The following is a 12,198-nucleotide window of genomic DNA, read 5'->3' as shown; positions in this document are numbered from 1 at the left end:
TGCAGGTAGCTTATGGATACACAGTTGTTATAAAAATAATAATTAGTCTGTTTGGAAAGAGGCTAGGATATAATAAATTTTAAGTTGGAAACACATATCTGATCATAATCACAAGACAAAGTAAACCATTCCCTATATAATTTCGGGTGTACAACATTAGAGTATCTTTTCTTTCATATCAAGAGAGTGGAAACAACATACTTTAGAAAAAGATAAAGTAGGGCACTTAGATCTGTTTCTAGTTTTTTTAAGTGAGATTTCAAAATTGGTCATGTGTAATGGGTTCACACCCTGCTATGTGAAGGCTTCTTCCTACTAGGATAGACTGCTTTCTTCCTTGTAGAGTCTGCTTCTTTCTATAGAAAATATCCTCATGTAATATGGAGTCTGCTTTCTACTATATGACAGCAATGCAATGAATGTGGGAGCTGCTTCCTTCTAGATAAAGTGTCCCCCTTTTTTAGGAAAGGTGCAAGTATAATTCATTAGGAAGTAAGAGCTTCCTTTTGATAGTTTCCATTTTCAGTCTGTAATATCTTTTTCTGTTGCTTTTCTTTTGCCACTTACCTTCATTATACAACTAGGTTACAAATCCTATGTTCAGAACTAGACATTTAAGGACTTCTTAAGATAATTTAAATAATTAAATAACACAAGTCTGTCTAAAGAAAATTTAACAGTACATATAATTTTTTTCCCTAATAAATGGAAATGAACATGTACGCTTATTGTTTTTATAATTGTGCAGAAGAATCCATGTGGAGTGTTCTTCAAGGAAGATTTTTTTCAATGGTAAGCACAACAGAGTATTAGCCATACTCATCATAAGCTCCATGAATGGATATCACTGGAAGAAAACATTTCTTTTTTTTTTTTTTTTTTTTTTTTTTTTTTTTTTGGCTGCATATTTTTTTTTTATTATTCGATATAATTTATTTACATTTCAAATGATTTGTGAGAAGCCATTAGAGACCTCCACTTTAGCTGACAGGGCTAAGGCCCTGAGAAAAGCAAACAAGAGCCTCTCCAATGGGTATTTGTTTAGCCATTGTCTCGAGATTACTGCAGAATGATCCTGCCTGCGTCAACATCGCCGACTCCGGGTATCTTCATCAGATGACCTTCTCATCTCCTGTCGTAAATGCCAGGAATACCTCTGCCCCTCTTTGTCCTTGCCTTGGGGTACTCCCCTTCTGGAAGCCTTAAAACCTGGGTACCCCAGAACATTAAACGAGGCTTTGACACAACTCAGAGTGACTCTGTCCTTCTTCGTGCTTGGCCTCCGTCCCTCTCTCCACCCCTTTTGACCCGCAGGTAGCACCCCTTCGGAACCCTGGAATAACTGACCCGCGGGACGGGTTACAGTGGCGCCCGAACCAGGGACCCGAAGTACGGTCAACTACCGGACGACGGAGGAGAAACCCCGGGAAAAGGAATCGAGGACCCCACAGACCGCATCGCTCGTGCGTTGCTGGAGGGGCAGGTGAGTGGCCAAACATTGTCGTCCGATTGTCATTGGGGAAAAAAAAGAGGCTAAAGGGGCTTGATTCATAGGAGAAATCAAGCAATCATTCAGGGAGAGAGGAGTAAGAGTTAAGAAAAAAGATTTAATTAAGTGTTTTTGTTTTGTCATGAGAAATGTCCTTGGTTAATTTTAAGTGGACCTGACATTCACCCGCTAACTTGAGATAAGGTTGGTAAAGAAATTAATAAAATTTTAAAAACAGGTACAGGTGAATCAATGTTTGATACATTCTTTAGTTACTGGAGGCTCATTCAGAGTGCGAACGAGGACCCTGCTGAATATTGCCTCCGCCCTTTGTCGCGGGCAGCTTCTGTGACCTTGCTTTCCCATAAAAAGAACTCTCCAAAACCTTCCTTGGTCGTTATAGACAGGTCTGAGTCCCCGCAATCCGCTCCTGTAACTTCTCCTTATCCTCCGCTCCTGAGGGACTCATCCCTTGCTGATATGCCATTAAGTTAAGAGACACCCTGGGGAGAAAGCCAACTTGGAGGAGAAAAGCTGCAGAGAGCAAGCAGTCCTCTTAAAGGAGCTACGAGGGACAAATGGTCACTCTAACTTCAAGATTTATTTCAAGTCAAATGCCTAGAAAAAGCCAGAGCCAAAACAAGGCCCTCCACATGGCCCACCACCCTATACCCGTCGATAGGCATACAGCGCGGCTCCTCTCAGCCAGGTTCCTCGGACCTTTACTGGGCCCAGGCAACAACCAGAGATCGTCCTATACTCAGCCTTAAAATAAATGGTAAAAGCTTTGAGGGCATCTTAGACTCAGGTGCCGATTCTACTGTGGTCTTGCAATGTGCTTGGCCCCCTGCTTGGCCTATTGCAAGCCTCTCTGACCCATCTGCAGGGGATTGGACAATAAAAAAATACTCTCCAGAGCTCACAGTTGCTGACTTGGGAGGACAGTGAGGGAAATACTGGCTCTACTCAGCCTTTCATGGTCTCTGGTCTGCCTGTTAACCTCTAGGGAAGAGACATTCTCTCTCAAATGAAAGTCCTTATGTGTGGTCCCAATGAGGTTATTGCTCAACAAATGCTCTCCCAGGGCTATCTCCCTGGACAGTGACTAGGCAAAAATGGACAAGGGAGACCCATGCAGGTAGAAGTCAGAGACTGCTGCTGAGGCGGCCAGAGAAAAACTGCTCATGGGCAGCATGTAAGACCTGGACTCTCCTCCCATCCCTCTCCACAGGTGTGTGTGTTCAACTAGGCATCCTCCTTCCCCCTTGTTAAATCTTAAACAAGAGAAAAAGCAGGTTGCAGAAAAGCAGTTTTTGCATGTGTAGGACACGGTATCAAAAAAAATATATAAATAATAATAATAATAATGGTTAGAAGCTATTTCAAAACTCTCCTGGAAAGGAGAAGAAAATGGGAGACGTCCTGTTTTCTCTCTGAAACCTACTGGAGATCTCCTTAGTTCAGGTTAAGAAATTTGGATCTTTTGGGACATCAAGTTCCCTCGTTGTCTATTGTATGTCTTTGGTGCACCAAAACTTGTCTATATGTGTGTCAATTCATGTTGTCCATTGTTTTGTTTGGCTGAATGATTGGTTGTTTTTTATGTTTTATGTAAAAAAAAAAAATGGTAAAAAGGCGTTATCTTGTTGGCAGTCCTGCCAATTGTGGTTTACACAGAGGAGGCTAATTTGAGGTGCCTCACATTCTAAGATAGGAGTCAAAGACAACTGGAAAAAAAGCTGCTTCTTAAAGGGCCAGGTGCCGGACAAGTGGAAATGGTTAATTCTCCTAGAAAAATTTCTACCATGATGATGATTGGGTTCAAAGTGCTTTATTCCTCTGAAGTTACAGCTAGAAAAAAATATATATTTGGTTTAAATTTATGAGATTTGTATGATCGCTTCATTTCTATTTCTAATTAGTCTTAAAGGTATAAATGTTTTACATATCTTGACGATAGAGTTATAAATTAATTGGTTATGATTTAAAAGGTATAATGTTATTAAAAAAAAAGAAAAGGTTAGTTTAAAACTGGTGATCCAGTGTTGGGGCCATCTTAACTAGCTACACATGGCATGATGCAACCCAGGAAATATAGGCCTCTAAGATGCTTTTAAATTGACATGGTATTTTGTGTAAATCTTGGCCTGGAGATTGGACTTATAAGAAATAAGATTTAAAATAATGTCTCGTCAATAAGTTACAAAGTCATACATTCAAACACAAAATGATGAACAAACTTTACAATATAAAAATGTGTTTGCCATTAATTTCAAGGAGAAAAGATTATTTAAAACTGGGTTTTGCTTTCAACAAATTGTAGTTATGCTTTGATATTACAGGTTCCTTTTGTTATTTGACCTTCATACAATGGTGTCTGGTTACTCTTTACAGGACTGGTGGGTGTAGGTCTGGCTTTAGAGATAACAAACTCAAATCAGGAGATTTACATTTGGGTTAATACAAAGCTCAGAGCTTCCTCAAAGCTGCTCAAAGCTGCAGAGGATTGAGAGATGCAGTTTTGTCTTGCAGGCCTCACTTAGAGAGTTTCTGGCCAAAAGAACATTTTAACAGATTCATACAGATATGGTTCAAAATAAAGTTCAAATTTAGATCTGTAAAATAATTTCATTAGAAAGTTATTCCTCAAGAAATGGCTTGCTCTTAACAATGGGCTTTTAAAGTTTTTAAGAAAATGATTTTCAAAAGGTGTTAAGATAAATATTTTGCCTAAGACACTGCTTTAAGTCTGTCATTTAAGTCTCTGATGTTCTCAAGATAGATGCAAAACAAATACTGAGAGACATAACTTGGAGAAAGCTACCATAAGTATTTGTCAACAGTTTATGATATATGCTCACTTCCATTCCTTAACAAAGAGAACATTAATGTAAAATCTCTCCAAATACGATTTTGACATCCTCCAATAAAGATTTGATATAATAATAAAATGTTGCAAAATAAAATCATAAAAATATTTTTAAAAAAGAATGTTTTAAGAGAATGATAAAATGTTTGCTTCTTATTTTAAACAATCAAATTAATTATTATTAATGGTTAATCTATTACATGACTAGCCTTTTTGACAAAATTAATAATTGTTATCTAAAAGATAAATTGTTAAAAATTTGCCTCTATACATGTTTTTATATTGTTATAGATTTATACATACATCCTAAAAATGCATCTACTATGGGAGTAAAGCTCATATAATTAGATCACATGTTTATTCTTTTGAGTGTCCCCTTGCTTCAGCACAGATAATTGAACTGGGTGCTGTAGCTGTTCTTTTAAAATGTTAAAAATCAAACTTTTGATTTTTATATTAATAATATACATATATAGCTCATGGCTTGCAATTGCTTAAAGTTGTTTCTTTTTAATGATACTAATTCTTAAATTTTACAATTATTTATACAAATACAATTCAAAAAATTAATCAAAAATATACATATGACTATTGACAGCTTTTCAAGCTTTCTAGTTATAACTATTTTAACATAAGAAACAAAATATAAATTTAGTTGTTACATATGTTATTTTTTAATACTAAATGTTCCAAATCAGATTAAGACAAATATTATAACTGATTATTATAATCAGTCATTTGAGATGTCTTATTAACAATTTGATATTAGTCATATTACTGAGATTCCTCATAATTCGCAAAGACAAGATATTATAGAACAAGCCCATAGAACTTTACAATATTTTTATAATAAAAGAGGGGAGAATCACATCTCTATATACCACAAAAATTTAAAAATTTTAATGCCAGGGAACTCTAAGTGTAGAGAAGAGGTATGTTTGTGTTCTTTCTACAGGATGCTGAAGGAACATGCTAGCTGCCAGAGTATGCTGATGCTGAGATTTCACCCTGGCTCTCCACCTTGCTCTCCAGCCTTTTGGGGCCCCTCCTGGGTCTTTTGTTTCTTTTGTCATTTGTCCCCTGGTCCTTTAACAGATTAACCAGTTTTGTTAAATCACAGATTGATTCTGCCTTGACAGACGTGGAGGTAGCAACCATCGGCCTTCAGTTTTCTACCCTTGCTGCAGGCACAGAGCTTTCTTGGTTCCATAAGCGGTAGAAACGTCAATGCCAGGGAGGGTGACCTCCGGCTCCTAATAGTGGCTGAGGGCCATAAGCTGTGGAGTAGCCAATGACGGGAAATATTGTGGTGCCACGAGCCAGATGCACACCGCCTCTTGGCTGCAGGGTGACTCCATGATGGGATTATTGTGAGTCCGCTACCTGGATGCCCGTCACACCCACCAAGGGCCTGATTAAGCCATTGGAGTGGGATGTGATGCCAGGAGTGGGTGCAACTTACATAGCCTAAGGCAGAGGCCCTGCCCTACTAGGATCTAAAAAGGCCTAGTTACTGCGGTGCTGGACGTGGGGGCAAAACCACATAGCCTAAAACAGGCTCTCCACCGACCCTCTTTCCATAGCCACCCCTCAACTTAAGAAAGAAAAAAGGAGGAGCCAGGTGGCTCCCTGAAAGATTGATAAAGCCTTATAACAAATTCCAGGGTGGCGCCTGAGAAAGACAATGTTTTCTCTTTCAGAACAATGATTAACTCCTGGACTGCAGGACCTCTTCTCCTATTAACGATGACCCTCGGAAGGGAGAGCCCAATTGAGCCCCTATCGAGTCTTTAATTACACATGGCTCATCATAAATCAGGCTGGGGACATTGCTAACTCCACCTCCAAGGTTACAGCCCAAATACCCTGGATTCCATTAGAGGTAGACCTTTGCAAATTGGCCCTTGGAGCCCACCCTGATTGGGGGGTGCCCAGCCACTATTTACCACAGGCTGCACCGCCAAATACAGACGATAGAACCCGGGGCCAAAATCCTACATGCCTCAATGCAGTTACCCGCTCATGGCTACAATATGCCTCTATTTATGTATGCCCTGGGGCTACTCATAGAGATCGTTCTCTGGGCGATAAATGTGGCTATGATGAGTCTTATTTTTGTGCAACCTGGGGCTGTGAGACCACAGGCGATACTTATTGGAAGCCCTCCTCCTCTTGGGACCTTATTACAGTAAAAAGGAAAAACCCTCCTCCGGGAGAGTTAGATTCTGGCCCTAAGCCTTTCAACAAGAAATGTCAAAACTGGTGCAATACCATTGTAATATCCTTCACAGCCCCTGGGAAAAATTACGATTGGCTACATTCCCGTGGGGCCGAATGGGGATTGCGCCTTTATAAGAGTGGGGAAGATACTGGATTGACTTTCACAATAAAACTAACAAAGAATATCCCCAATATACATCGAGCTTCCATAGGACCTAACCCTCAATTACATGATCTGGCCCCTCCGCCACCTAAGGAAGCCTCAAAGCCTAAGAGTTTCTCAGCCACACGAGCCCCAGGAAAGGCCCAGTCAATTACCTTGTTTCAGCCCACCATACCCCCGGGCCCTATGCCCTCTTCCAAGCTGATTCTTTCCCTCCTCAATGCTTCTGCCTCTGCTCTGCTTCTCAAGGAACAAGAGCTTAACTCGACCAGATATACAGAATGCTGGATGTGTTTTTCAGCCGCCCCCCCATTTTATGAGGGTATCGCCCTCTTTGGAAATTTTACCTATACCAATGACTCAAAGGAGCTCATTGGCACCCCTCTAGAGATTACTCTTACCGAAGTTTCGGGGGTTGGAAGCTGTATAATAGGAAAGAGCATGATTCCACCTCGACAATTGTTAGAAATCTGCAACTACACAGTCACCATTGACGAGCATTCTGATTACCTATTAGCCCCAAATTATACTCATCTGGCCTGTTCCACTGGCTTGACTACCTTTCTAGTTACCTCTCAGTTTATAAGTAAAAGAGACTATTGTGTGTTGATACAATTAGTACCCAAATTTAGCATTCATGAACCAGAAGATCTTTTGAATTTTTGGGAACGGGGGAGTGAGACACACCGTAGAGCCAAGAGAGAACCTATATCGGCTATCACCCTTGCCGTCATTCTAGGGCTGGGGGCGGCTGGGACAGGCACAGGCGTTGCCTCCCTTGTCACCTCTCAACAGAATAGACAACAATACTATTTACTTAGTGCTGCCATTGATAAGGACCTGGCCGAACTCAGAGATGGTTTAGCTAATTTAAAAGACTCTGTTGCCTCCTTATCAGAAGTAGTATTACAGAACAGGAGAGGCCTCGATCTGCTTCTCCTAAAGGAGGGAGGTCTCTGTGCAGCCCTAAGGGAAGAATGCTGTGTTTATGTAGACAAGACAGGCCTGGTAGATGATAGCCTGAGGAGAGTGAAAGAGAGTTTGGAGAAACACAATAAAGAACGAGAACAACAGGAGTCTTGGTATAAAAATTGGTTCTCCACATCCCCGTGGCTTTCCACCCTACTACCTTCTATCCTAGGACCCTTCATAGGGTTATTACTGCTAATCTCCTTTGGTCCCTGGGCTTTTCAACGATTAACCCGCTTTGTTAAATCACAAATAGACTCCACCCTACCCAAGAATTATATCTCGGTACAGTATCATCGTTTGGATGCAGCAGAAGCGGTAGGACCCGGTAGACAAGACGGCTCAGCAGAAACAACGGCAATAACTGCCTCGGAGAGGCTCGATTTCAGTAAGCTCCTTTATTGAGGCTCTGCCTGGCTCTCACCCATTCATCCCTGGGCTTAGCTGAAGGGGGAGCTGACCCAAGGTAGCCGTTTTAAAGACGGGCAACTTCCTCCATCCCCTGACCAACCTAAGACATGGAGCCTTGAGGATGACAAGGTAATCCAACGACGGGTAAGGCTGCGGGATTAGAGAGGTCGATCCTAAGACAGAAACGGCTACACATTTTCGGTCTGGCCCCCTTGCCCAGTATTTTCCCCGAACCTTTCCACTTCTAAAATAAGGAATAAAAGCGGGAGATGTGAGAAGCCATTAGAGACCTCCACTTTAGCTGACAGGGCTAAGGCCCTGAGAAAAGCAAACAAGAGCCTCTCCAATGGGTATTTGTTTAGCCATTGTCTCGAGATTACTGCAGAATGATCCTGCCTGCGTCAACATCGCCGACTCCGGGTATCTTCATCAGATGACCTTCTCATCTCCTGTCGTAAATGCCAGGAATACCTCTGCCCCTCTTTGTCCTTGCCTTGGGGTACTCCCCTTCTGGAAGCCTTAAAACCTGGGTACCCCAGAACATTAAACAAGGCTTTGACACAACTCAGAGTGACTCTGTCCTTCTTCGTGCTTGGCCTCCGTCCCTCTCTCCACCCCTTTTGACCCGCAGGTAGCACCCCTTCGGAACCCTGGAATAACTGACCCGCAGGACAGGTTACAATGATTTCCCCTCTTCTAGCCCCCCCACTCTCCGAAAGTCCCGCAAGCCCCCTTCTCTTCCCCTGTCCTCCCACCCACCCCTTCCCACTTCCCCGTTCTGTTTTTGCTGAATACTGTTTCACTGAGTCTTTCCAGAACCAGGGGCCACTCCTCCTTTCTTCTTGTACCTCATTTGATGTGTGGATTATGTTTTGGGTATTCCAGTTTTCTAGGTTAATATCCACTTATTAGTGAGTGCATACCATGAATCACCTTTTGAGTCTGGGTTACCTCACTTAGTATGATATTCTCTAGCTCCATCCATTTGCCTAAGAATTTCATGAATTCATTGTTTCTAATGGCTGAATAGTACTCCATTGTGTAGATATACCACATTTTTTTGCATCCACTCTTCTGTTGAGGGATACCTGGGTTCTTTCCAGCATCTGGCAATTACAAATAGGGCTGCTATGAACATAGTAGAACATGTATCCTTATTACATGGTGGGGAGTCTTCTGGGTATATGCCCAGGAGTGGTATAGCAGGATCTTCTGGAAGTAAGGTGCCCAGTTTTCGGAGGAACCGCCAGACTGATTTCCAGAGTGGTTGTACCAATTTGCAACCCCACCAGCAGTGGAGAAGTGTTCCTCTTTCTCCACACCCTCTCCAACACCTGCTGTCTCCTGAATTTTTAATCTTAGCCATTCTGACTGGTGTAAGATGAAATCTTAGGGTTGTTTTGATTTGCATTTCCCTAATGACTAATGAAGTTGAGCATTTTTTAAGATGCTTCTCTGCCATCCGAAGTTCTTCAGGTGAGAATTCTTTGTTTAACTCTGTACCCCATTTTTTAATAGGGTTGTTTGGTTTTCTGGAGTCTAACTTCTTGAGTTCTTTATATATATTGGATATTAGCCCTCTATCTGATGTAGGATTGGTGAAGATCTTTTCCCAATTTGTTGGTTGCCGATTTGTCCTCTTGATGGTGTCCTTTGCCTTACAGAAACTTTGTAATTTTATGAGGTCCCATTTGTCAATTCTTGCTCTTAGAGCATACGCTATTGGTGTTCTGTTCAGAAACTTTCTCCCTGTACCGATGTCCTCAAGGGTCTTCCCCAGTTTTTTTTCTATTAGCTTCAGAGTGTCTGGCTTTATGTGGAGGTCCTTGATCCATTTGGATTTGAGCTTAGTACAAGGAGACAAGGATGGATCAATTCGCATTCTTCTGCATGCTGACCTCCAGTTGAACCAGCACCATTTGTTGAAAAGGCTATCTTTTTTCCATTGGATGTAAGAAAACATTTCTTTAATTTCAGCACCTCAATATTGCCAGGATCCTAAATATAATTGCTGATGAAACTCAAAAGGAGGAAGTTGTCTAGTGGTGAGTTAGCCATCTTTTAATAAATATTTACTTTTATGTGAATACATTTTTTTTGTCCATATATATGTATATGTGCCACATGTGAGACTAATGTCCATGGATGTCAGGAAAAGGTTTAGGAACCAAATCGGTTGTTTGCTGTGCTGCAAGTGCCTCCTGGGAACTTCTCTGCAAAAGCAACAATTGATCATGTCTCCTGATCTAACTCAACAATCACAGAATAGTTATTTAGGGAAAAGTATTTTTTATTCATTGACAAAAATCCTACATGATAGCTCACACTAGAAGGATTTTTCCAGTCACTAACAATATAAGTTCTTCAATGCACATGCAGTGGAGTTCTCTATAGCATGAAGCCAACAAAGAATGGCACACACAGCATAGATGAATCATTTCAAAACCTTGCTCTGGAGCACGGAAGACATGCAGAGTGACTATGTTTCTACTCTCCCATACTCCGTACCACTTGGAAATTTTTGAGTGAAATGTGGGCATTCCATAACAAGATATGGTTAAGGAGAACGCTTTATTTTAGATATAAAAAGAAAACATGCGGGGGGGGGGGGGGGGCGGGGAATAGCAAAAGAAGACCTGAAGACAGTGGGAAGAAGACCAAGGGAATCAAGACGACACTGTCTCATGAGAAGAACCGAGAGGAGGAACCTGAGAAGAAATAAGAGGGCAACAGCCGATGAATAAAGTTTATGACAAATTATTTTAAAATGTCGAATTACTTTATAAAAGTTTATAAATATTTTATAACATGAAATGACAAATTTTATAGGAAAGAGAAGTTGGAGGGAAAGTAAAACTCAGTATATGCAGAGGTTTAAAACTAGATGGCAGGCATAGTGCAGAGAGGAGGAGGTGGTATGTGTAATGCTGTAACACTCTACTCTCAACAGTGGTCAAATCACGGAAACAGAAACTAAACAGAGATACAGTGAAACTAGTATGGACCAAATGGATCTAACAGATACTTATCGGATATTTCATCCTCAAGCAAAAGAATATACCTTCTGAGCACCTCATGGTACCTTCTCCAAAATTAACCATGTAACTGGTCACAAAACAGGCCTAACAGATACAGAAATATTGAAAATATTCCATGCACCTTATCAGATCACCATGGCCTAAGGCTGGTCTTAAGCTCAAACAAAAACAATTGAAAACACACATACATGTGGACTTGGAACAATGGTCTTCTCAACAATAGCTTGGTCAAGGAAGAAACAAAGAAAGAAATTAAACACTTTTTAGAATTTAATGAAAATGAAGACACATCATACCAAAACTTATGGGACACAATGAAAGCAGTGCTAAGAGAAAAACTCATACCTCAGATTGCCTCCAAAAAGGGAATGGAGAGACCTTACACTAACAGCTTGACAGCGCACTTGAAGGCTCTAGAACAAAAGGAAGCAAATACCCCCAAGAGGAGTAGAGGGCAGGAAATAATCAAACCTAGATCAGAAATCAACCAAGCAGAAGCAAAAAGAGCTATACAAAGAATCAACAAAACAAGGAGCTGGTTCTTTGAGAAAAATAAAGATAGATAAACCCTTAGCCAGACTAACCAGAGGGCACGGAGACAGTATCCAAATTAATAAAATCAGAAATGAAAAGGGAGACAAAACAACAGGAACTGGAAATTCAAAAAAAATCATCAGATCCTACTACAAGAGTTTATACTCAACAAAGTTTGAAAATCTGGATGAAATGGACAACTTTCTAGATACATACCATGTGCCAGTGTTAAAAAAGGATCAGATAAACCATCTAAACAGTCCCATATGCCCTGAGGAAATGGAGGCAGTCATGAATAGTCTCCCGTCAAAAAAAAAAAAAAAAAAAAAAAAAAAAAAAAAAAAAGCCCAGGACCAGATGGGTTTAGTGGGGAATTCTATCAGATCTTCAAAGAAGAGTAAATACTGATACTCTTCAAACTTTTCCACAAAATAGAAACTCAAGGAACACTACCCAACTCATTCTATGAAGCCACAATAACGCTTATACCGAAACCAAACAAAAA

Source organism: Apodemus sylvaticus, chromosome 1 (assembly GCF_947179515.1).
Source record: "Apodemus sylvaticus chromosome 1, mApoSyl1.1, whole genome shotgun sequence".
In the NCBI taxonomy this organism is placed as follows: Eukaryota; Metazoa; Chordata; class Mammalia; order Rodentia; family Muridae; genus Apodemus; species Apodemus sylvaticus.
Note: the sequence above shows the minus strand (reverse complement) of the source record.